Here is a 23,124-nt window from a genome sequence, read left to right on the forward strand (position 1 = left end):
AATCTTTTAAGGGAAAACGATAGACCATACTGTTCCTATATGTTAATTCCTACAAATCAAGCCAGGAAACATACTCAGATTAGGCTCAAGCTGTAGAATGGAGACTAAAAATTGTGCAAGGTTTAAGAACTTGTTAGTAAGTACTTGAGATAAATCCATAAAACTGATAAATAGATTCATCAGTCAAATACCTTGTGGACAATAATTTAATCTGCTTTGTGTGTGTGTGCACATGTATATTTTTTTTCTTTTGTAAGCAGATTTCATTTTGACAGAACATTTAGAAATAGACCTTGTAAAAAAATTAGAAATGCTAATGTGACTAATAGCACAGTACAGGAATGGTAATGACATGCTCGTGAAAGAGTAATATTATATGAATGCTTCAGATTAGATTAATTAACTGTCTATATATAACACAGAATTCCGATGGATTAAAATTCCAGTTCAAGAAAATAATATTATTTTGGAAGTTTATCTCTCCTTTCTCAAGCAAGAGGACAGCAAATACTACACTCTAGGAGAAATCAGAAAGGCTACGAGGGCTGAAAAAACAACTATAATCAAACTTTGGTTGTCCCATTATTACTGTAACTAGGGTGAATGAACCCTAATAAAATGCTCATACTGAATTTTTACTTGTGAGAAGCAGCTGGATAGCATGGTCACAGGAAGAGAAGTTTCTGGTTAAGATTCAAGTTTTAGTTAAAACCATAGAAAAGCTACAGTGTTACAGTAATCATAATATCCTTAAGAGTCAGCTTCTTTGTTGGTACAAAAAAAAAAATTAAATCCAAAATAAGGACAACAATATGGCTTAATCTCCAAAGGAAACTACATTGAAACATTGAAACTTGCTGGAAAGAAACAAAGGATAAAATATTTCCCAGTTTCTGGATATGACTGAAAGTCACTGTATTGGAACTTTGGAATAAATGCATCAGGTAAAACTTGAGAAAGCCAAAATGAAACAAACATGGTTAACTAGCAGGGTTCTGTTTTTTCCACATAGCTACAAATCTGTATTTATAGAATCATAGAATATCCCGAGTTGGAAGGGACCCATAAGGATCATCTAGTCCAACTCTTGGCACCGCACAGGTCTGCCCAAAGTTAGACCATGTGACTAAGCGCACAGTCCAATCACTTTTTAAATTCAGACGGGCTTGGTGCAGTGACTACTCCACTGGGCAGCCTGTTCCAGCGTGCAACCACCCTCTCGGTGAAGAACCTCTTCCTGATGTCCAGCCTAAACTTCTCCTGCCTCAGCTTCACACCGTTCCTGCAGGTCCTGTCACTGGTGTTTACAGTGAATACGTCACCTGCCTCTCCACTCCCCTTTGCGAGGAAGTTGTAGACCGCGATGAGGTCCCCCCTCAGCCTCCTCTTCTCCAGGCTGAACAGTCCCAGTGCCCTCAGCCGCTCCTCATACATCTTCCCCTCCAGGCCCTTCACCATCTTCGTCGCCCTCCTCTGGAGGCTCTCCAACAGTTTAATGTCCTTCTTGTACTGTGGTGCCCAGAACTGCACACAGTACTCGAGGTGAGGCCGCACCAGCGCAGAGTAGAGCGGGACAATCACCTCCCTTGACCTACTAGCGATGCCGTACTTGATGCACTCCAGGATACGGTTGGCCCTCCTGGCTGCCAGGGCACACTGCTGGCTCATATTCAACTTGCTGTCAACCACAACCCCCAGATCCCTCTCTGCGGGGCTGCTCCCCAGGGTCTCATTGCCCAGCCTGTACGTGTAGCCAGGGTTGCCCTGTCCCAGGTGCAGGACCCGGCACTTGCCTTTGTTAAACTTCATGTGGTTGGTGATCGCCCAGCTCTCCAATCTGTTCAGATCTCTCTGCAAGGCCTTTCCACCCTCATCAGAGTCCACAACTCCTCCAAGTTTGGTGTCATCGGCAAATTTGCTCAAAACACCTTCTAGTCCTACATCCAAATCATTTATAAAGACATTGAAGAGGACTGGTCCTAAAATGGAGTCTTGAGGGACCCCACTAGTGACCATCCGCCAGCCAGATGTGGCCCCATTTACCACAACACTTTGAGCCATGCCCGTCAGCCAATTGCTCACCCATCGTATGATGGTTTTGTTTAGCTGTATGCTGGACATTTTGTCCAGTAGGATCCTATGGGAAACCGTGTCAAGAGCCTTGCTGAAGTCCAAAAAGATCACATCAGCTGGTTTCCCTTGGTCAACTAGATGGGTGATCTTATCATAAAAGGAAATCAAATTTGTTAGGCAGGAACCCATGAACCCATGTTGGCTGGGACCAATGACTGCATTATCCCCCAGGTGCACCTCAATAACTTCAAGAATCATTTTCTCCATAATTTTACCAGGCACTGACATGAGACTGACAGGTCTGTAATTGCTAGGGTCTTCTTTCTTACCCTTCTTGAAAATTGGGACATTTGCCAGCTTCCAGTCTACTGGGACCTCTCCAGATTCCCAAGATTGTTGAAAAATAATTGAGAGAGGTCCCGCGATGACATCAGCCAGCTCTTTCAGCACCCGGGGATGGATCCCATCCAGACCCATGGACTTGTATGGATCCAGGTGGAGCAGCAAATCCCGCACACGTTCAGGGTCGGTTGGGAGTTTGTCATTCCCACCATCGTGGTCCTCCCTCTCAGGGCACCCAGGGTCCCAAAGCCCATCATCAGCATTGAAGACAGAGGTGAAGAAGGCATTAAACGTCTCTGCTTTGCCTATGTCATTGTGAGGAGACCTTCCCCGTCAAGTAGCGGACCTATGTTTTCTTTGGTTCTCCTTTTTCTGTTAATATATCTAAAAAAACCTCTTTTGTTGTCTCTCACGGACGTGGCCAGCTTCAACTCTAGTTGGGCTTTGGCCACACGAATTTTCTCCCTACAAACACGAACAGCATCCCTGTATTCCTTCCTCGTTGCCTGACCCTCCTTCCAACAGCCGTACACTTTCTTTTTCCACCTAAGCTCTAGTAGAAGATCCCTGGTGAGCCAGGCCGGCCTTCTGCCCCACCTGCCTGCCTTCCGATATTTTGGAATCGCCTGATCTTGTGCTTCCAGGAGGCAGTGCTTAAAGATTGACCAGCACTGATGGACGCCTATGCCTTCAAAAGCAGCTTCCCAGGGGACCTTGCTGACTAGTTCCCTGAGCAGCCTGAAGTCTGCTTTCCCCATATCCAGGGCTGAAGTTTTGGTGGCAGTTTTCCTTCTGTCACCATAAATTCTAAACTCAACCACTTCATGGTCACTATGACCGAGATGGCTGCCAATTGCCACATCTCCCACAAGACCCTCTCTGTTCTCCAGCAACAGATCAAGGAGAGCACCTTTCCTAGTTGGCTCCCTTAGCACCTGCACCAAGAAATTATCATCTAGGTGCTTTATGAACCTACTGGACTTGCTCGTGTCAGCCGTGTGGTGATCCCAGTTGATGTCTGGCAAGTTGAAATCTCCCACAGGGACAAGGGGAGTTGATTTTGAGGCATCTCTTAGTTCTGCAAAGAATAATTCATCGGCGTTGTCGTCCTGGCCAGGTGGTCTGTAATAGACTCCCACAATGACATCCCCTTTATTTGTTCATCCCTTAATCCTTACCCAGAGGCTCTCAACTTTGCCATCCCCAACTTGAAGTTCCATGCAGTCCAGCCCATGCTTCACATACATCGCCACCCTGCCACCTCGCCTACCCTGCCTGTCCCTCCTGAAGAGCCTGTAACCATCTATTGCAGCACACCAGCCACAGGACTCATCCCACCAGGTTTCGCTTATGCTGATGATGTCGTAGCTGTGGGACTGGGCCAAGACTTCTAGCTCGTCCATTTTATTCCTCATACTGCATGCGTTTGTGTAGAAGCACTTCAAATGTGCTTCCCTACACACAGCACCTTGTGGAGCTAACCGAAGGACCTCACTGGCACACAGTCCCTCTGATTCTAGCGCACCATCCCTTAGCTCATCACCGGCATGCCTGGTTTTATCCCTTTCCCCCTTCAACTCTAGTTTAAAGCCCTATCTATCAGCCCTGCCAGATAGACTTCTTACTTCACAGATAATTTGAGCTGCATGAAAGTTTACTTAGTAGAGCAGAATAACAGTAAATCTAATTGCTAGAGAATTAAAGGGAAAACTTAGAGAAACCTCAAGAAATAGCTAACAAATAAGAATTTAAATACGCATCTGTCTCTGTTTTTTGATGAAGTAGCAAGACACAACTAGGTTTAAAGCATGAATTTAAGACAAAGTTTTATCTCTAGTTTTTTTGTGGGTTTTGTTTGTTTGTTTGTTTTTTGAACAATGACCTGATTTGGGCTGATTCACATGTTAACTGTCTTCTGTAAATCTCCAGGAAAGATGATTCATTCCTTGCTGTATAATTCAAGTACATGTTGATGAATATCCAGACTTATGTTGTTGTTCTAACATGTTGTTCTAACTATGAAAGGCCCTAGTGACACTGAAAATGGAAATACACAAAAGATAAGACAGTTCAATAAAGCTTGTGGAATAAGCAATGTAGTGTTCTAGCTTATCAGTTTTAACTGCAAAAGGCAAGTACTTTGGAGTCAGATGATTTCAATTAACACAACAGAAAGCTCAAAACTATCTGTTGAAAGAGAAGATCTTCCTCAAATGTTGAATTAATTGCACACAAAGTGTGGAAATTTCACTAGCACTGAAACACAGGTCCAGCAATTAGGTGATAATCTTATCTCTCTACCTTTACATACTGCACAATCTAGTTCATTTTAAAAGTCTATTCAGGAAGAAGATCACCTGCCAAAACCAGGCAAATACAGTGCATCCTTAGCAGGAAAGCAGAATGGTGAAAAATTAATACTAACCTAAGTATAAAATATCCACACAGTGGCAAACGTCACTTTTTCACTTTTGGCTGTCATCACAGTTTGCCAGCCAGGAAACAGACAAAGTGCCAGTCCCAACACAGTACCACAAACATAGCCTGTCTCAACATTAATCAAAGCATTTCACCTAACATGTGACGAAAGCACTTAAAAAAGTTTTCTTGACCTGTGTCAATGATGCCTGCAGATTACTAATTCTCATTGCTCCTTTTCGTAATGAGAATCTGTCACCAAAGCCACCAGGACCAGAAACATTTCAGAGAAACCGGGCATGTATGACCCCCTTGGGAACCCTGCATCTTCCCTCTGCTCTGTCTGGATAATGGGTAGGGAACAAAAGGAAGGTATATAGTAGGCTACAGTAGGCTTTTTTTCTTCTCCCTCTTAATTTCAACCTACCCTATGAAAAATCTTTGAATTACTGCAGAGAGTTATTTTAGTTTATGATAAGCCTTCATGCCTTTCTTAAAACAAAAGGTGCTGGTTTATGTCCTAAAAAAGTGGACCAAACTGAGGAGCACTTGTTGTATACATCAGTAATTTTCCATTTCTGGAGGGAAATGAACAAACAGATAACCAAAGCCTGAAGCTATCTACAGTATTTAGGACTGCCTGATGGAGTTGCAAATAATTTCTCTGGAAGATAGATTAATTTGTTCAAACACTGAATGAAAGTGAAACAGTTAAATTTGGACCGATATGGATGAGGAATTGTGATTCTGTTTTGCCAAGTCTTTCCTCTACTTGGTTCTAGAAGAGGAAAATAAATAAATAAATAAATAAATAATAAAAAGAAAACAAATAATATTAATAAAAAAAACATCTGGCAACAGTAATATATTAAAATGGAATGAAGATGTTTCCATTTCATTGCAATGACTTTCCACAGAGTTGCTTTTGCTAGGATCTTCAAAGCTTATGCAGAAGAAACTTCATGAAAGGTCAGAAAGACATGCAAAGCAATCTGGATTTTGTAGCCCATTTCTTAATACTGAAAGAAATTTAGGAAAATTTTCATCTCTAACTTGTGTGTAGGGGAAACATATGCAGTAATTAGAAATTTGACAAAATGTAGAGGACAAAGAATGGGAAATAAGCCCAGAGAACCAAATGAACATTTTAAAGTAACAAGGACTGACAGCAAAATGTAGTGGAGGCATTTAGTTCAGCTTGGTTTTGAAAACTTGGACCAATTTGAAAAGTGACAGAATAGTGAAGCACCAGCCTTGGGGCATCAGAGAAAGTTTCAAAGATTAAGTTGTTTTCTTCATAACTGACGTTAATACTGAGTTTGCTGTATGGGCCAGCAGAGCACTGGGAGCTTGGCACTTAATTGTGAAAGATCTGCTTGCTTTAGCGCCTGCTGGTGCTCACTGCCAATCTGTCTTTTTGCTGTATTCCTTTATTACTGCTGTTTCACTGTAAGCTTCTATGGAGCAAGTGCTTTGTATTGGTGATGTGCCTTACACTGTCTGTAGCACAACTCAGTGTCTAATAATTCTAAACATTGGGATTACTGCTGCTAATAGGCTAGAAGTACAATTTTCTCATTTACACTATGGGTTATGGCATGAATCATAGCATTTCATTCATCACTGTGAAGCAAACGCCTTGGCAAACATCAGAATTTTAGTGTGCTTGTTGACCTAACTAGCTTTGCCTTTGACAAATATTTATCACAAACCAATAGCAGAGCAATTTTGCATTTTCCCTTTTCTTCTTCTTCAAGCAAGTTCTCTAAACAGTGATTATAACAAAAAAAATAAATAAATTAAGAAGCCTCTGAAGGCAAGAAGATTTTTGAACTTTACTATATCATACCAGTACAATTAATTTCCTGCTATTGATCTTCTACAAAATGTTGTAATAATGCTAGGCTGACAAATTAAACACTACTAGAAAGAAAAAATATTTATTATATTCCTGGAAGAATTACAATAAAGATGATGATATGATGAACATGACTTAAAAGCACTTGAATGGAGCCTGGTCATTTCTGCATTGAGAGGTGTTTTTTTCTTAAGCTTTTGCAATAAAGCAAATTAATTGTTGCAAAATTAAAGAAGAATCCAGTAACAGCAATTACGTAATTGTAGATATATATATATATATATATTTTTTTTTTTAAATGGTGTTTGTTTCCTGAGACTGCTTACTACAAATTGTGGGAAAAGTCTCTGCCCTATTCATACCCTCATAATAACTCCCACCGAAGAGAGACAGTAAGAAAGGTGTATACCACCCAGTTTCTTTTATAGTTCTGGTACTATATTTGCAAATTATACCCAGACAAAAGAATGCAATTAACTTCACTTAAACTATTCATGAACATACTTAGCCAGAGAAGAAAATAATTCATATGTGAACATGGGTAGGGAAAGTGATGAGGGTTTAAGTATTTGCTTGGAGGACATGGGAAGGTGAAGAACAGAGAGCAGCAAGATAAATTAGAGGACTTCAGAATAAATTCTGAAGACACTGCATTTTAACCCCTGGCATTGCACTTTGAATAAACTTTCCCTGAAAATTCCTGGCCAAACATTGTTCACGGTTGCAATGGTTTGCAGCTGTCTAAAACAATTAGTGGCTACTCCCTTTCTTCCAAGAGAGAATTTGGCCTGCAATGGTCAGCCATGGCTCTGTGTGAAGAGGGTCCCTTTATTTCTGCTCCTTTTAACCTGCCTCATCTTCTTGATGAAGTGGACAGACTGTACAGTTCTGAATGTTGATCCTGTGACAGAGTCTATTCTGCAGTGTTCCACATACTACTGAAAATATTTTTAAACCTTCAACGTTTTTTTTTTTTCTTTTCCATAATTTTTATCAGTAAGGATTGCTTACCTCAAAACTTACATTAAAACTTAATTGTGCACTTATTGTGTACTTTTTATTGGGAGGGGGGAGGGGGAGGGAGGGAGACAATAGCAACAACAAAAAATAAGATCTTAAAGTGTACTACTTTGACTACTTAGTTGAAAATGGGTCGTGAAACGTTTCTAGATAAAACACATATATCAAATCACAAGAAGTTCTATAACCCTAAATCTTAAAGATCTTTAGGTAAATCATAATTTAATTTTGATGTTTGTCAAAACAAATTCCAAATAACCTGCTGGCTTGTTTTGTTAAAAGCATATATCCAAGTTCTGTGTTTGTTAATGTTACTTTTGGTAAATCTATGGGTTACGCCTGAACCAACATTCATCTTGCTGGCATTAAAAACTGGATTTTGTTAAGGTGTGATATACTTTTCTTCTCAAAAAGGATTTCAAATAGTTTCTGTATAAATATATTTTTAAAAAAGTGTTTTAAAAACATAGTTATTGGAAAAGATACCCAAATGATTTAACTTGATAGAGACTGCACAAAAATTAATCAACATACTTAAGCTGAAAATTCTCAGATTACCTACACTGTCTGTAAAACTTGAAAATTCTGTTTATCAGGTGAAAGTAATTTCTGTTAGAAACACTTTCATGATGTTGCACAGTGCTGGAGTACTTACTAGTTTAGTGTCCTGAACTCTCCTTGTCATAGTGTCCTTAATTCTGTCCAATTTGATAAGCTTGTACACCTGCAAAATATATATAAATATATATTTATTTATTACATTTGTATTTTAAGTAACTTTTTAAAAAAGAGTACGTAAAGTATTTTTTAAATTTACTTTTGTTACGTACAAGAACAACGTTCATTACTCTGTGTAAAACCAGATAAGCTTAAGTAAACAGGACATCATGGTTGGTCAGATAGTAGATTATTTTTGCACTGACATAAGGATATCTTTAAACTTAAGGGATGTTGAGGTGTGATAGCTGAGCCATAGAGAGAGGTCTAATATTTCTAAGCATTGTCTTATTTTACATGTGCTTTGAAACTTGTTCAAGTTACCCTTACGGTGCAATAATATTCCATGGTTTCTTGGAATAGAAATGCCAAGTTCATCACGCTGGCTTTATCTATAAAGTTTCGGTTTCAAAACGTCTTTTTATTTCAGCTTGTTTGAAAGTGATCAGCATCGTAATTGATGGCTCTCAGGATGCATCTGACAGAATTTCAGTAAGATCATGAAACTACTGGCATCAAAGGAAAGACCCTGAAATGGGATACCACCCTCACCGAATTCAGTGTAAAAAAATCCCAGCTGAGGCAATGGTCCGCCTTCTCCTATGGGCTTACAATATTATGTTTTCTCCTAAATAACTGAGTCTAGATGTGCAGTTCTAGTCTGAGTTACCACAGAGAAAACTAAAGCAGATTATTTCCCCACCATATACAATATCATTTTTCTGTATTTGACTATCATACAAAATGAACTATTAGCAAACAGCCAACAAAATGTATTCAATTATGTGGACTATGGTTTCAGTTAAGATCATTGTAGAGGGAACAGAGGACAATTTTCACAGATTAGTATACCTCTGGTATACCAGTATAATTTAATAATAATAGTAAATAATAATAATAATGAAAAGGCACTGAGTAAATCAGGTATTAGATTCACTGCATATGGAATCCTAGACACAGCAACTCCTCTCATTACAGTTCGGTCACAACTTCAGCTCTCAAGAATGAGATGATTGAGGCTGCATGAGAAATTATTTTCACCTATATTTTCTACTATTTTTGTATGCCAATATGGGTATTTGATCTTTAAAAAAAAAAAAAGATTTTTTATACATATTTTCAGGAAGAATTTAAGGAAGCTACCTATGAAAGGATGAAAAATTCTCTTCATCAATCTGCCAGAGAATGGAAATTGCAATTGTTAGAGCTTAAAATTTTATGCAGGTTTTATTAGACTCTATAGAATCTTCTCGATAAAATATTACTTTACAGTGACAATTACTGGAGATATTATCCAGAAGGTGAAGACATCATTCAGATCTTATTGGCATTTTATGTATTTAGGCTGTCTTTTGCTATTTAGTTACAGAATCATTCAGGAGTTTATACATAAATAAACAGTTTTGGAAAGCAAAGATTTACTCTGTCTCTAGTCGCTGACGGGTATTTCATGCTACAAGGGTTCACAAGAATAGTATGGTTGATCCTATTTGCTTCATAATATTTGACCTGAATGAAGTGAATAAATATCCCCAATCAGAGAGTAATTTGAATATAATTTCTATTACCATATTATTATAACTTCTTTCAAATACTTACTAAATCATTGATTATATTGTTAATCATATCCTTAGTGATACTATATTTCTAGTGCATGGACACTTAAGCATGGTTAAGACCATGGATAGTATCATGCACTGCCTTTGATAGAAAAAAATATCTTTGCCTTATCCTTTGATTACTGTCTCTTTCTAATACACATACCAAATTGCTTCCTTCTTAGCTTTAGTTCGATGTCTAGGATTTATCAATAAAAATTGAAAAATGTTTATTTTACATTTCCCTCTACAATCTCAATTGTCCATTTAACAAAATGAACCAATATATCTTTTGTCCTCGGAATTTTCTAAAAATTTAGCCCAAAACATTAGAGTTCTTCCCTGACACACTTAAGATCTTTATATTTTCTGGAAGATAACATCCACTACATTACAGATGGAAAATGGTTAAAGCAAACATTGTCTAAATAAAGTTTTACTGAGGGATACAAATCGAGTTCTCTAATTTGTGCACCTCTCTTCTCTCACCTGCTTGCCTACATTTTTTTATTTTTCAAGCAAATGGAAAAAACAGTAGGTTCTGTTTCTTTGTTTGTTTATTTTTAGTGAGTCCATCCAATATTTCACCTGTTGACGTTTTGCCATGTCATTCTCTAAAAATGTGAACAAACTTCATAAGCTGCCTCTGCCAGCTTTTGGACACCTAACAACTCTTTTAGCCAAAGCCTAATATGCTGCAGTTTGTTGAAGTCCATGGGAATAACATATTTTGTTAAACTTAATCAAGTGCCCATCTGCTTTCTACTTCAAGAATAATTTATCCTTCTTAGCTAAATAAACTTTTGTTTATTTATTTCTTAAACCTTCAGACTGATGTATTGATTGTATAACTGCTGAACTTCTACAGGGCTTGTAATTCTGTCAGAGAAATGAGACGATTAAGAATACAGTCATGTACCTCAGAGCCTTCTTCATATAAGCCTACGTAAGCCTATGTAAGTTGAAAGGTCCACTTTAAATAAAGAAATAAACAAACTCATGTGACTCTGTGTCAGATTTCAGTTACACTATTCTGTTCTACTTTAGCTGAGACTTCCCACTGGTCACTATATCCTGTATTTCATGATTCAAAAAGGTAGGACAAGTTCCATTAGTATAAAAGAAATCTCTCTCTGTGGACCTGGTCCCATATCCATTGACTTCCATGAAAGAACAAAGAGACAAAGACTAAAATGACTTCAGTCAAACACAATATAAAATAAAAGATTCTGACTTACTTCTGATTTACTTCTAAGTAATCTCATGTAAGAACATGAATCCTTGATACACTATCTACACATTAATAATATATATATATTTAAAAAAAACCTTTAAAATCATTAACTTTTTAGAAGATTTCAGTGAATAATTTCAGAGGATTATTACTTTGATGGGGAAATATTTATCTCTGCTGATAGACTGTGGATTTTGCAAGGTATTGATCAAATTCTTCAGCTTTGTTTACGCTGTTTAAGAAAAAAACAAACATCAATTTTCTTGGTCTGTAGTCACAGCCATATGTAGTGAAAGTAAACATGCAATGTGTTTAAATCCCAAGGCATTCTAAAGAAAGCGTGTATCTCAGTGTTCATACCTAAAAATCAAATTATGATTTATTTGGTAGCTTTGTTTCTCTAATTTGATTTTTTTTTAATTTTAATGTTTAATCTGTGAAATAAGCGTGAACATTACACTGCGATTTTCGTGTTCTACTTCTGTTTTTCCTTTATCACAATGTACTGACTGGATGTCATTTGCAGAAACCAGAGAAATCTAGAGAAACCACTGGGGTTTTCAATATTTCAGTAGTCATAGCAAAAAGAGGCAAGTGGCAGATTAAAGAAGAAGGGCTGGAAACCTTGGAATCTGTTAAAACTTCTTTTCTTTCCTTTTGTTGTTCTTTTTCTCCCCCCCCCACCCCAGCCACAGCTCTTCCTGAGACCTCATGATTAGAAAACTCAGACCATGACAACATTGACTAGCTAGGTAGAGCATCTTAGAACATTTAGTCTGATACCAATAAGGAAAATTATGTAATTACTTCTGTGTATGGCGTTCTAGTTGTAAGGAGTACCCTCACTGCAAGATGGCAGATTGCCATCTGGCTGACTGCCTGTGAACGAGTGTCTTGTTGAGAAGTTTTAGAAAGCCTGGCATATTCCATTTATAATATACGTTCTCTGACGTAAAAGCCCCAGTTTGTGATTTTAGAATGTACTTTTTTACTAATACTAATTCATGCAAGAAAAATTTGTTTCTGGAGATGAAACACTACAAGTAAGAGCAGAAGGGTTTGGGGGATTCATGAGTACAAATACAATGAGAGAAAAAACCGTTCCACCTTGTCTTCAGAATATAATTCTAAAAATCCTAATAAATATTCCTCACTATTTCATATTCAAGATACAATTCTGCAAGAACTTAACTACATGCTTTACTTTGTAAGCTAAAGAGGTTGCAATAGAGACACAAACAAATAGAGAGCTAAAGTCTGGGAGCAAATCCTTGTGGAAAGAAAAACACACATTAGACTGACATTTTACTATTTGGCTGGAATCCTCAACTTCAATGTGTAGCTTATATTTACACAGTCTGATATATTATGCCTTTTTTTTTTTTTCCCCCTCCTTCCCTGTGTCCTGAAAGACATGGAGTCCTATATTAACAGTATAATGGTGGAAGAAAGGGGTTTGGAAGATTTCTTCTCCTTGTTCCGTCAGCTCAGCTAAAAGGTACCGGTCAAACCTGCCAAGATGTTAATTGTCTGACATGCAGGAATAATAAACACCCAGTGCCTCTAAAGGCAATTTTGGCATCTTCTGGTTATGACTGCAATCGTTAAAAAACTCCCCACATTTTACATGAACGAATCTCTCTATGATGAGACAGCCACAAGGGAAAGAAGTATGTAAGCCTGTATGCACAATAGAAAAATAGGGCTATATACGAAGAGGATATTTCAACAACAACAAAAATCCTGGTAAATTTCTTTAGTTTTTTAATGATCAAACCTATCAGGGAACACTTATTATTCTTCACTTTTGAACTTAATTCATTGTGCAAGAAAACCCAAACACAAAGCAAAAACTAAAACCCACCAGCTTTTTGCAACACATCAGTATCCTCCCCCCACCTTTTTTTTTTTTTGATAAAATTCCTGCAGTGTTTTATTGTTTCACTCTTACTTATTTCTTATTTTTAATCACAGTTTTATTTTCTATCTTCTTTGACGGAGAATCCCACATGGGTAATAGCTTTGAAACTAGCAGGATCTTTATTTAGGATATATGCTAGTGTCATAATAGCAATGACTACAGACAGAATGTAACATAGACACTTCATTATTGGCTCTGGGAAAATCGAACAAGCATTCTTTCAGGAGGTTATTTACCTAGAAGCTAAACAACTGATAATATGATCCATACTTTCAAAATTATGCTGGTATAGTTTACTTCATAAAATATTTGAAGCAGATACTCCCAGGCCCATCATCCTCCTATATGCTATACTGCATATAATCTCGTTTACATTATCACAGACAGCACATCCAATAAAGTATACATACATAGGAAATGTAAGGCTCAGAATTTCCAAAAGCTGGGATTTACTTCTACAGGAAAGGACGTTCTTCATCACAAGGGTTTAACATGCACAGAGTTTAATCCAACGTTACTTGATCCATTCAGTGCATGGAAAGGTAATAACCACACCTGTCCATTCAGAAGATGGGCCTTAATTTCCAAAACAGGAGGAAGGTTGCAGGAGGACTTGAAATCCCTTCCTGACTGAGGTCAGAAAAATCAAAGACAAAATGAAAGAGGATAAGGTTAGATGTCACTTTTTAAGGAAAACAAGGAACAAATAAAATCTAAGAAATTTCTCCAACCTGAAGTTTTCATCTGAAAACTGGGGTTGCAGGATATTCATTAAAATTAAGATGTTTGACTGTGCCCTTGGCTAAGTATTCACAATATAAAGAAGCATCAGCATCTTCACTAACACAAAGCAAAGTTGCACAGTACCTGAATAAGAAGGGCAGTGCAGGTTTTGTGACAGTGACCATGGCCAGCCAACAGCCCGATTGTTGGACCAATCAAACAACAAGGCCAGTCTGAAGTGAAGCAGGCAAGGCGCTAGAGCAGGCACAAGCAAACCTGCAGCTTGTGTCAGGCAAGGGCTAAGGTGAAGAGACTGAAGTAAAATGCAGCTCTCATACCACAGCAGAAAGGAATTCCAAAATGCTTCTCACAGCTGTTTTTTCCCAGAGCAGTCAGATTGAAGGTCACACAGCTGCACCATACCTGATCTGAGCTCAAACACAGGCAGCTGAATCCTTTGCAGATAAGAAAAGGTCTTGCAGGACATATTGGTGCATTCCTGGTCCTGACAAGGTAGCTACCACCTGGGTGTTTGAGAAAAAAGATGAATTGGGCCTTCTGAATAATGTTCTTACCAGCTGCCAATAATGTCTTTAGAAATGTGCATTACTATGTTTTCTCTTTTACATTTTGACTATATATATATATATACACTTATATATTTTGCTTTATCTTAACCTTGTGTGTACAGCAGGCTATGTCAGAAAAATAAAAAAAACAGCAGGCTCCAAAACATGCAGTTCCTGTGGCAGTGTCAAGTCTTAGCAGTTGGAGTCTGCATCTCTACTGGTGTCTGACTTCCAAATACATTTTCTTTGGGTATTCAGAAATATGCATTTTGCTCAGCAGCCCCTCTCTAGCTGGGGAACTCTCCTGAGAAGCTGAGGTGATGATTAAGCAAAAGCTACCGAGCTCTGCACTTGCTGGTGTCAGGAAGAATGAAAACAAATAGGATACCATGACAGTGAAGTCCAGAAGAGATTTTATTCACATTGGTGCTTCCTTATTGCATGAAGGCCATAAACCTCTTATCCTTGGTCCTGGCCTTTAAAAGGATGGTGGGGCAAGTCACCTTTTTGCTACAGCTACAGTTCTTTTGCATGCACTTAGAGATCTTACTAACAGTGTACTATAAATCCTGCTAGTATCTGAAGTTTTAAGTTTTGCTTAACTGGGATGCAAACAAAGGCTAAAATGTTGGTAAACAACACAAAACATTCCTCAAACTAAGCATTAATGCAGAAGGCAAATGAGTTCATTATGGTATCAAAACAAAAAGAATTTCACACCATACCCAGGAATGGCTGCGTGGGTCAGCTTTATTAAGACTTGGTTGCCAAGATTTTATGACTTTGAGTAAAAGCTTAAATTAAATATTTAATATCTAACCTAACATCTGCATATAAATGATGCAAGTCCATCAAAAATCACCTGAATATCCTGAAAGCTCAAGCTTTAAAAACATTAGGTTTTAAAGAGAATGAAGTTACAGCAAAAAGGAATTTTCCATTGAGAGTTCAATAACTCTTCATTGTTATTTAGCAAGGGCATAAATATCTGCAACCAATAAAAAATGGTTTGTACCACCCACAGCTGGAGGAACATAAAGGAAGGAACTACGCAAACATTCCTTTGTAGCACTCCACTCAGAAGAGGAAAGCTTGCTGAAAAGAGTAGCAAAATGCTTAGAGTAGCCCAGGGTTCTGACATTCAATAGTGTTGGAAGGATTCAGATTCAGAACTGAGCAGTGAGCATTTGCATAGATATTTTTGACAGATCCTACTTTTTTGTCAGTAAAAGAATTAATCAATACTAAATTTAACGCATCACAATGATACTCAGCTAATTTTGAAAGCAATCTGAGTGTGCATCTATATGCATAACTTTGAGAGAAAATACTAAAAAAAAAGGCTTTGCTTCATATGAAAAATAGGGAAAGATAAATATACTACACATAAATATGTAGCATAAATGTAGATAACCTAGAGTGCTTTTTAATAAGCATTTTTAAAATTTAAAGCCATTATATTTAATCTGCAAAGCCATATTAAAAGGTCAGAATTAATGAGTGTCTCACAATAAAATCATGCAAATTATGTGAGATGTCATCTTGCCAGTTTTAATAGCAGCTGACCATTATTATTCTAAATAAATAGCCTCGTATTCAAATATACCTTATTGACAGATAGAATGTGCTGCTCGGTTATGCAGCAGGGCAATGAATAAACGAAAATAAATGAAGTAAAGTGAGCAGATATCTGGCATCAAAAGAATGGCTCTGTGGGATACAAACAAGTAAAACATGGGGATGAAATGAATTGGAACTGAATCTATTTGCATTACGGATTGAACACGATGTGCTCAGTAGGAAGGCAAGCAACACTTCACTGAACAATAGCAAAATAAGTTGAATATCCCAGCAATGTTTTTATGTTCTAGAAATAAGCTTTTGTTGTTGTTAACACTTCAGCCACACTTTTTTTTTTTCCACCAAAACTTGTAAAAATATATATATAAATCCTGTTTGCATCTCTATTTTCAAGTCATTCTATAGTTCTAAATATGCTGTAGTGCTATGGGACAGCTTTTCAATTACAGATTTGCTTTGAAATTTTTTACAGGCCCAGTATTATGCTTTGACTTCCTCTAGTAAATCTTAGTTTCAAAGTCCACACACATGGAGAATCAATTCACACTTTTCTAAGAATAAACATTAAACATGAAGGCTAAAAAGATTCATTTGTTTAAATGTCACACCATTTTCACAGACTTAGAAGAATGGACAAATGGTATTTTCTCTTAAAAATGAACTATAGTTTATAATTAACATAGCTTATAATTAGCACTGGAAAAAAGATGAAAAATCATGGCATATTCTATTTAAGGTGTATCTTCCATTCTGGACTCTTCCTTCTGTGTTGCTCCTGACAGAAAATGAGCTCAGCTTACTAAGGATTGCAGTTTTAAACCCATCTGTGTGACTGAAACTGGGGGAAATTTAACACTGAATTCAACATGTGCACAATCTAATAATAATAATAATAATAATAAACACAAGGACAAAAAGAAAATATCTAAAATCTGTGCTAAATCTAGATGACTTTCTTTTATATTGCCTCTTTTGCCACTATTCTTACTGTGAAGAGGTGACAGGAAGACACATTCAGATGTAAACTTTACCTTTCCTCTAAAAGCATACAGAAGGTATTTTTCATCTTCCACCCTGAAAATAAGATTTATATAGAATCTGAATACTATATAGACTTGTACTTCTGTAGGAGATGCATCTCACTGAAGGAAAGATCAGTTAAATAAAAGTCTCAGTTGTTTACATACTTATCAGAGAAGACTAAAACTGAGGAAACAAACTGTCCCATGATATCTTGAGTATTTCACGTTAGACATTATTCCTGCAACTGCACCACCAACCTCATTTGGCATCTATAGATGTGAGAAAATGTACAGAAGGTACCACCTTAATTTTAAATACAGGAAACAAAAATGAAGGAAGAAAATCAGCTTTCCTTTATCTACTCTGATGGCCTACCTACACAATTATCTCTTTAATGACTTTCATTAATTTTAGGAGATCATTATCTTTCCTTATATCCCAGTTCTAGGACTACACATATTTTTAAATACTTAAAGTGTACTTTTGAACAAAAATGCTAATTCTTAACATGATTTAGGTAAATTTTCAGTCTTGCTCTAAATCTGTTATTCTGAAGAAATCTGTTTATTTTATCATAAGGTGCGTGGTATTGGGACATGGTTTAGTGGGTGATATTGGTGGTAGGGGGATGGTTGGACCAGATGATCTTGGAGGTCTTTTCCAACCTTAATGATTCCATTATATATTTTAATACTCACTCTTTACTCATATCTCTATCCCTCCATTTCCCGTTTAAAGAATTAGAAAAATAACTCTTCATACACAGCATGAGATTCTTTACATTCTGACTGTGCAAAAATAGAAAGTGCAAAACCATAGCAAGCTCTTCTAGCACTAGTGAAATAACCCTTTCATGGTTTTAAAACCCTTTAAAACCCTCAAAAAAAAAAAACTTTAAAACCCTTTCATGGTTTTAAAATTCCTATCATGTCCTATCAACTGTATGACTGCAGTTCTTTTAAAGTACATTTTTACATAATTAAGATATTTTGAAACTGGATATGGTGATATTTTAAAAAGGACCTTGACAAAAATCTCTAAGGTAATAAGTGAACTTATTTCCACTGTTTTATGTATTTAACTTAACAGGAGTAAACTGTCTCGTATTCTACACTAAATGTGAAATAATATCTAAATAACAGACCAGTCTTTCAACTATTCTGAGGGAGAAGGCAGCTTGAATTTTTCTTAGCCTGGTATAGTCTTAAGTATAATATTCTGTAGTATTGTAGATTTAATTCTTATGTGTAGGGAGAGACAGTAAGTATTTCCTGTAGTAGCACATAATGAAATTCACATACAAGTTCATACACGGGAGAGACAAGAGGAATTTACACTCATTCCAGCAAAGAAATAAAGACATAGAAACAGCTTATTGATCTTATCTTCTCAGAAATCTCTAAGAATTACGTAAATCAGACTGCTTTTCCAGTAGAATAATAGTTATTTTTACAGATTTTCTGTATATAATGAACGCATTCAACTTTACCATAGCAATTAATGCAAGAGTTCTCTTGGCTTCAAAAGATTCAATTTTAGAGTTATACTTTTGAATAGCATGTTTGAAAGTTTTCAAAAATATTCTATACAAACATAATTATCTATTATATTCAGTAAGATATCTACCAAAACATATGTAATTTTTGGTAAAATGATATTGCAGGGTTTTCTCATGCAGTTCTTTGTGACTGTTTCTAAATTAAATATGGGTGACTGTTACCATTATTTCTATTAAATTAATATTTTAAAGCATCATCTAGCTGTCTACGAAATGAAACCTACTTATTGACATAGGGAATGTACCTGATATATTTATTTCCCTCTGTTTACCTGCCTATTATAAACTTCAGAAACTAAACTAGTAACTGATATAAATTGCTGTCACTGGAGGTCATAATGTATGCCACTTGCAGATCCTACTTTCTATGCCAGTTCCTGAACTGAGAATAGACAACGCAAAGATTTAAGGCAGAAACATGAATTTGGGACGCATCATCTAACTATAAGCTTTGCATGGTTAGGACATTTTCTCACAACTGTCTGTACTATTCTCCTTTTAATTCTTCTTATCCTGTTGCTTGAAATATTTTTTCCCCTCCCTCAGTAACCTTATGGTAATGGCACTGAATGTTAAAAGTATTAAGGCCAGCTCCAAACAATCACTCTGAAGGAAAGATAATTCTTCAGGTCATAAGAAACCACTGTGACATGATTTTAAATTGGAATCACTTTTGTGGCAAGCCATTTTTCCCTGGTATACACTGGGTGTATTGAAAGATCACCGTCTTGGTGAAGAAATTGTCTTCCCCAACTGTACAAAATGTGATGCTTCTTCATCAGGAATTCTCTTTTGATTACAGCATATTTTCTCCTTTTACTTTCTATCGATGTAAGATATGGGCAATTTGATGAGCACACCATTTATTCACCTTCTAGCCACTAGACTTTTAAGTGTATTTCTAATGGTCTGGCTTAGCCTTGAGTCGCAATGAAGAGTGAGTTAGTAGCATTACATTTTAATTTGTGTGTGTGCTTTGGGGGGGGGGGGGGGGGGGGGGGGGGGGGGAAGGGGAGGTTGTTTTTTTCTTCATTAAAACAGACTAAAGAGGGATAATTCTAAAACTGTGTATAAAAAGGAACATTTCCATCAAGAAACATTCTGCAGAGAGTATAGTTTTGGTCAGCCTGCACTAAGAACAGTTTCTTGCAGTATGAGCTTAGCGCTGATAATGAAGGAAAATTAGCAGATACAAGGTTGAGAACTGTCAGTTGATAGTGTAGCCAGCAGCTATTACAGTATCCCAAGTAGATTTGGGATAAAAAAGATACTGTAAATCCTGATAAAAACCATATATATATATATATATATATATATATAAGAGTATTATTATAGACAAAAGAGTATTATATTAAAACAAATAAGAAAAAAGACAATCAAAAACTCTAGCTATAAAATTACAGTCTTTCAAGGAATAGTAAAAAGTATAAATACAGGTCATGCGATAAGGTAATCATTTCATGAATACTTACTTACAAGAGAAATCCATAAGACTCAAAAACATCCAAACACACACAAAACCACAAACAAACAAACCAAAAAAGAATAAATTATGGAAAAATCCATAGTGAAAACAGATATTAGTTTACAGGAAATCACACCTTTGGATTTGTTTGCGATCATTTTGAGTAAGTACATTTTGAAAAAGCTCCAGCAGGCAATTAGAGATCCTTCTGCCCAAACCCCTCAGCTTGTTTTTACAGAAAACAAACAAATGAAACATCTGATCATTTAATTTTCCCTCTCCTTTTAATTACTTATCTCCTATCATCATCTCTTCTTTTGCTCTCTTATTATTTCAAAATTTCCAATCATTGTTTCCTCTATTATTGTTTGTACTGTCCCAGTCAGAAGGGTATTCCTGATCTTCTAAAGTACTGGGAGTATGTTCAGTACGAGAGGAAACCAGTTTTGGGTAATGACATCAGCCTATGAGCCTGGGATTTTAATGGGAATCAGTGGTGCTGAATCTCCCAGGGCTGTGGCATTTCCCTAAAAATATGATAATTCCAAAATTAAGGGTCATACGTGACAATGTCTCAGGATTCAAATAGAGAAGGAAAATCAAAGCCAGAAAAGTAATGTATTTGATCTGAAATTTACATGGGAGAACAACGTAGTCCTAACAGACAAAATAAAAAGTTAAATCAGTTCAAATGCTGTTACAATGTGTGCTTAGATAAGGAAGTTATTTGAAATTTTAGGAGCTCCTTAATATAACAAAATTTTACTGTAATCTCCAGAAAAAAATGACTCTCCTTCACGTGAATATTAAATTCTGTCCTTCTGTAATGAAGGACAAGGCTCCTCACAAGGCCAGTCCAACTATGGGGAATGAATTGTTAGGAAAATTAAAAAATACCTGCCTCAGATGTAACATGATTTCACTGATCACACATACTCTTGTACTTATATCCAAGCAAAGACCCTATCAACAGAAATCAATGCAAGAACATGCATCATTTCAAAATAAAAATATTCCAACTTATTTGTTGCTGTCTCTTAGACAACAGAAGTATTATGAAAACCTTTAAAAACCATCATGTAACATATCCTGAAAGATGCTCAGGTACTCAGGTGGGAGGTGACATACCTGTTTATTCTATTCCATATATCTGTTACAAAATACTGAGCAACATATCTAACTCATCAAGATAGCACGAACACTGAGATGTGCTTTTTTTTTTTTTTTTTTTAACAATTACAGTTAAACAGGAAAAATATTACATTTGCTACTGCTTCCTGACTGGATGGTATATGTCCAATTCAGCAGGCATTATGCAGTTCACAATTCCTCTTGCAGTCCATTATTCTCCTCCTGCAAAGGACTATTCTTAAAATTTTACAAGTGTTTACTCTAAAACTCAAATGTTTTGCTGTGAATTAAGTGGTCCATAAAAAGTCTAGAGAGAGTATTCACTATGTATTGACATAAGCTTTCACAGAAGAATAAGAACACTAAGGAATAAGGATGTACTTTCTTTCTCTCCCCTTTCTGTGAGTGAGTGCAGTTTGCATAAAAAGGGAAGAGACAAAGTGGCTGCAGGCAAGGCTGTCCCTCTCCTGCCTGGCACCAACACCTGCAGGCAACTTGGTGCTTGCGGGAAAGCTGTCATTTGCCACTTATCCACAGAAATGGCAGAAAATGACTTTGCTGAATAATTGTGTCATGATGCAACTCAGAGCACTCAGATATAATTGTAGTCTTAAGATGAAGAAAACAAGAAAACCTTGAAGAAAACAGGGAGACAGTCTTGACAAAGCAGAAGCAAGGGAGAGAAGGGATGAAAGCAAAAAAAAAAAAGCTTGCAAGAAATCCACCATCTCTTGTAACCATAGTTTTCATATAAAATAAATTTTGAGGACTATTTTGAAGGAAGTTGTCCCACTATTTAAAGTCCATGAAAATCCTCCTTAAAATTAGTAGTTCAAAAATGGCATTTCCATCATTACTTTGTAATTTTGCAATATAACTTCTCATTCTGCAGTATATGCAGTAGATTGGCCACACTTAAACACACTATGTTACACAGTGCTGCTGAGTGCGAGACAGGAGGGGAGGGGTGGGATGGTTGAGCTTTTCAGAGCTGCTGAAACACCAAGCATCTGAGCTGAAATGCTGACATTTAAATTTTAAGTGAGAAGAAATGCTAGTTAATACTGGCTTGTTTTCAGCAGTGGGACAACTGCCACAAATATCTGTTTTCTTTTTTCTCATTTTATTATTGAGTGAATTATAACGCAGAATTTTAAAGCTCATCATTGTTAAACTTTCATTTAGATGGCACTCTACCCATGTTTCTAGTACTTTTTTCTGTACCTCCACACTGGGCTGAAGCAGAAAATTCTACAGAAATGCCCAAATTTTTTCAATTATCTGCAGTATGATGCCAGATTTATTATGTGCCACCTCATTTCATTTATTGGTATTTACTGTCCTCCAGCTGTCAGGATCAACGCTCATTTTCAAACTGCTAGTTGCCAGGCAGCATTTCTAGACTTGTTATGCATCTACACTTCATCCACACTGTTCCCTTCCCATCATTATTTGTAGCATCATCTCTAAACATGGAATCCTACCTTCAAATGTCATGCAATTATCCACAGAAGGGTACCTACATAACTAGATGCAGGGTTCTTCACTCTTCTCTTCAGAGAGACTTTTGATTTAGAGTTTGTCACGCCATGAAAATAATATCCAAGAATGCACTAGAATTAACACACAAGGGAAAATATTTACTCTGTTCCCTCACTCGGGCTAGCAGTGAATATTATTGTCAACATTACTATGTGGTTTTATCCCCCTTTTTCCTCTTCCCTTAAACAGGGTTGAACCTGCAGTATTTCCAAAACAATCATTCGGTAACCCACATCCATAATATTTACTTATTTAACACTAAAAAAACAGCATGCAATGCTTAGAATACTGAAAGCATTTTAGAATGTTAAACAAAATCACTATAGATTTCAAGCAAAGAATCCAGTTAGC

The 23,124-nt window shown here is 36.7% G+C and overlaps 1 long non-coding RNA gene across 1 annotated transcript in view; it reads right to left on the minus strand.

Moving 5' to 3' along the window:
* LOC136791276 (uncharacterized) overlaps positions 1–23,124 on the minus strand; it is a 384,451-nt gene that overhangs the window by 180,065 nt on the left and 181,262 nt on the right. Inside the window, exon 4 of the long non-coding RNA XR_010832909.1 lies at positions 8,367–8,435. This is a non-coding gene — a long non-coding RNA (uncharacterized lncRNA). The remainder of the gene's footprint in view (positions 1–8,366; positions 8,436–23,124) is intronic.

This window comes from Anser cygnoides, chromosome 7 (genome assembly GCF_040182565.1).
Source record: "Anser cygnoides isolate HZ-2024a breed goose chromosome 7, Taihu_goose_T2T_genome, whole genome shotgun sequence".
Lineage (NCBI taxonomy): Eukaryota > Metazoa > Chordata > Aves > Anseriformes > Anatidae > Anser > Anser cygnoides.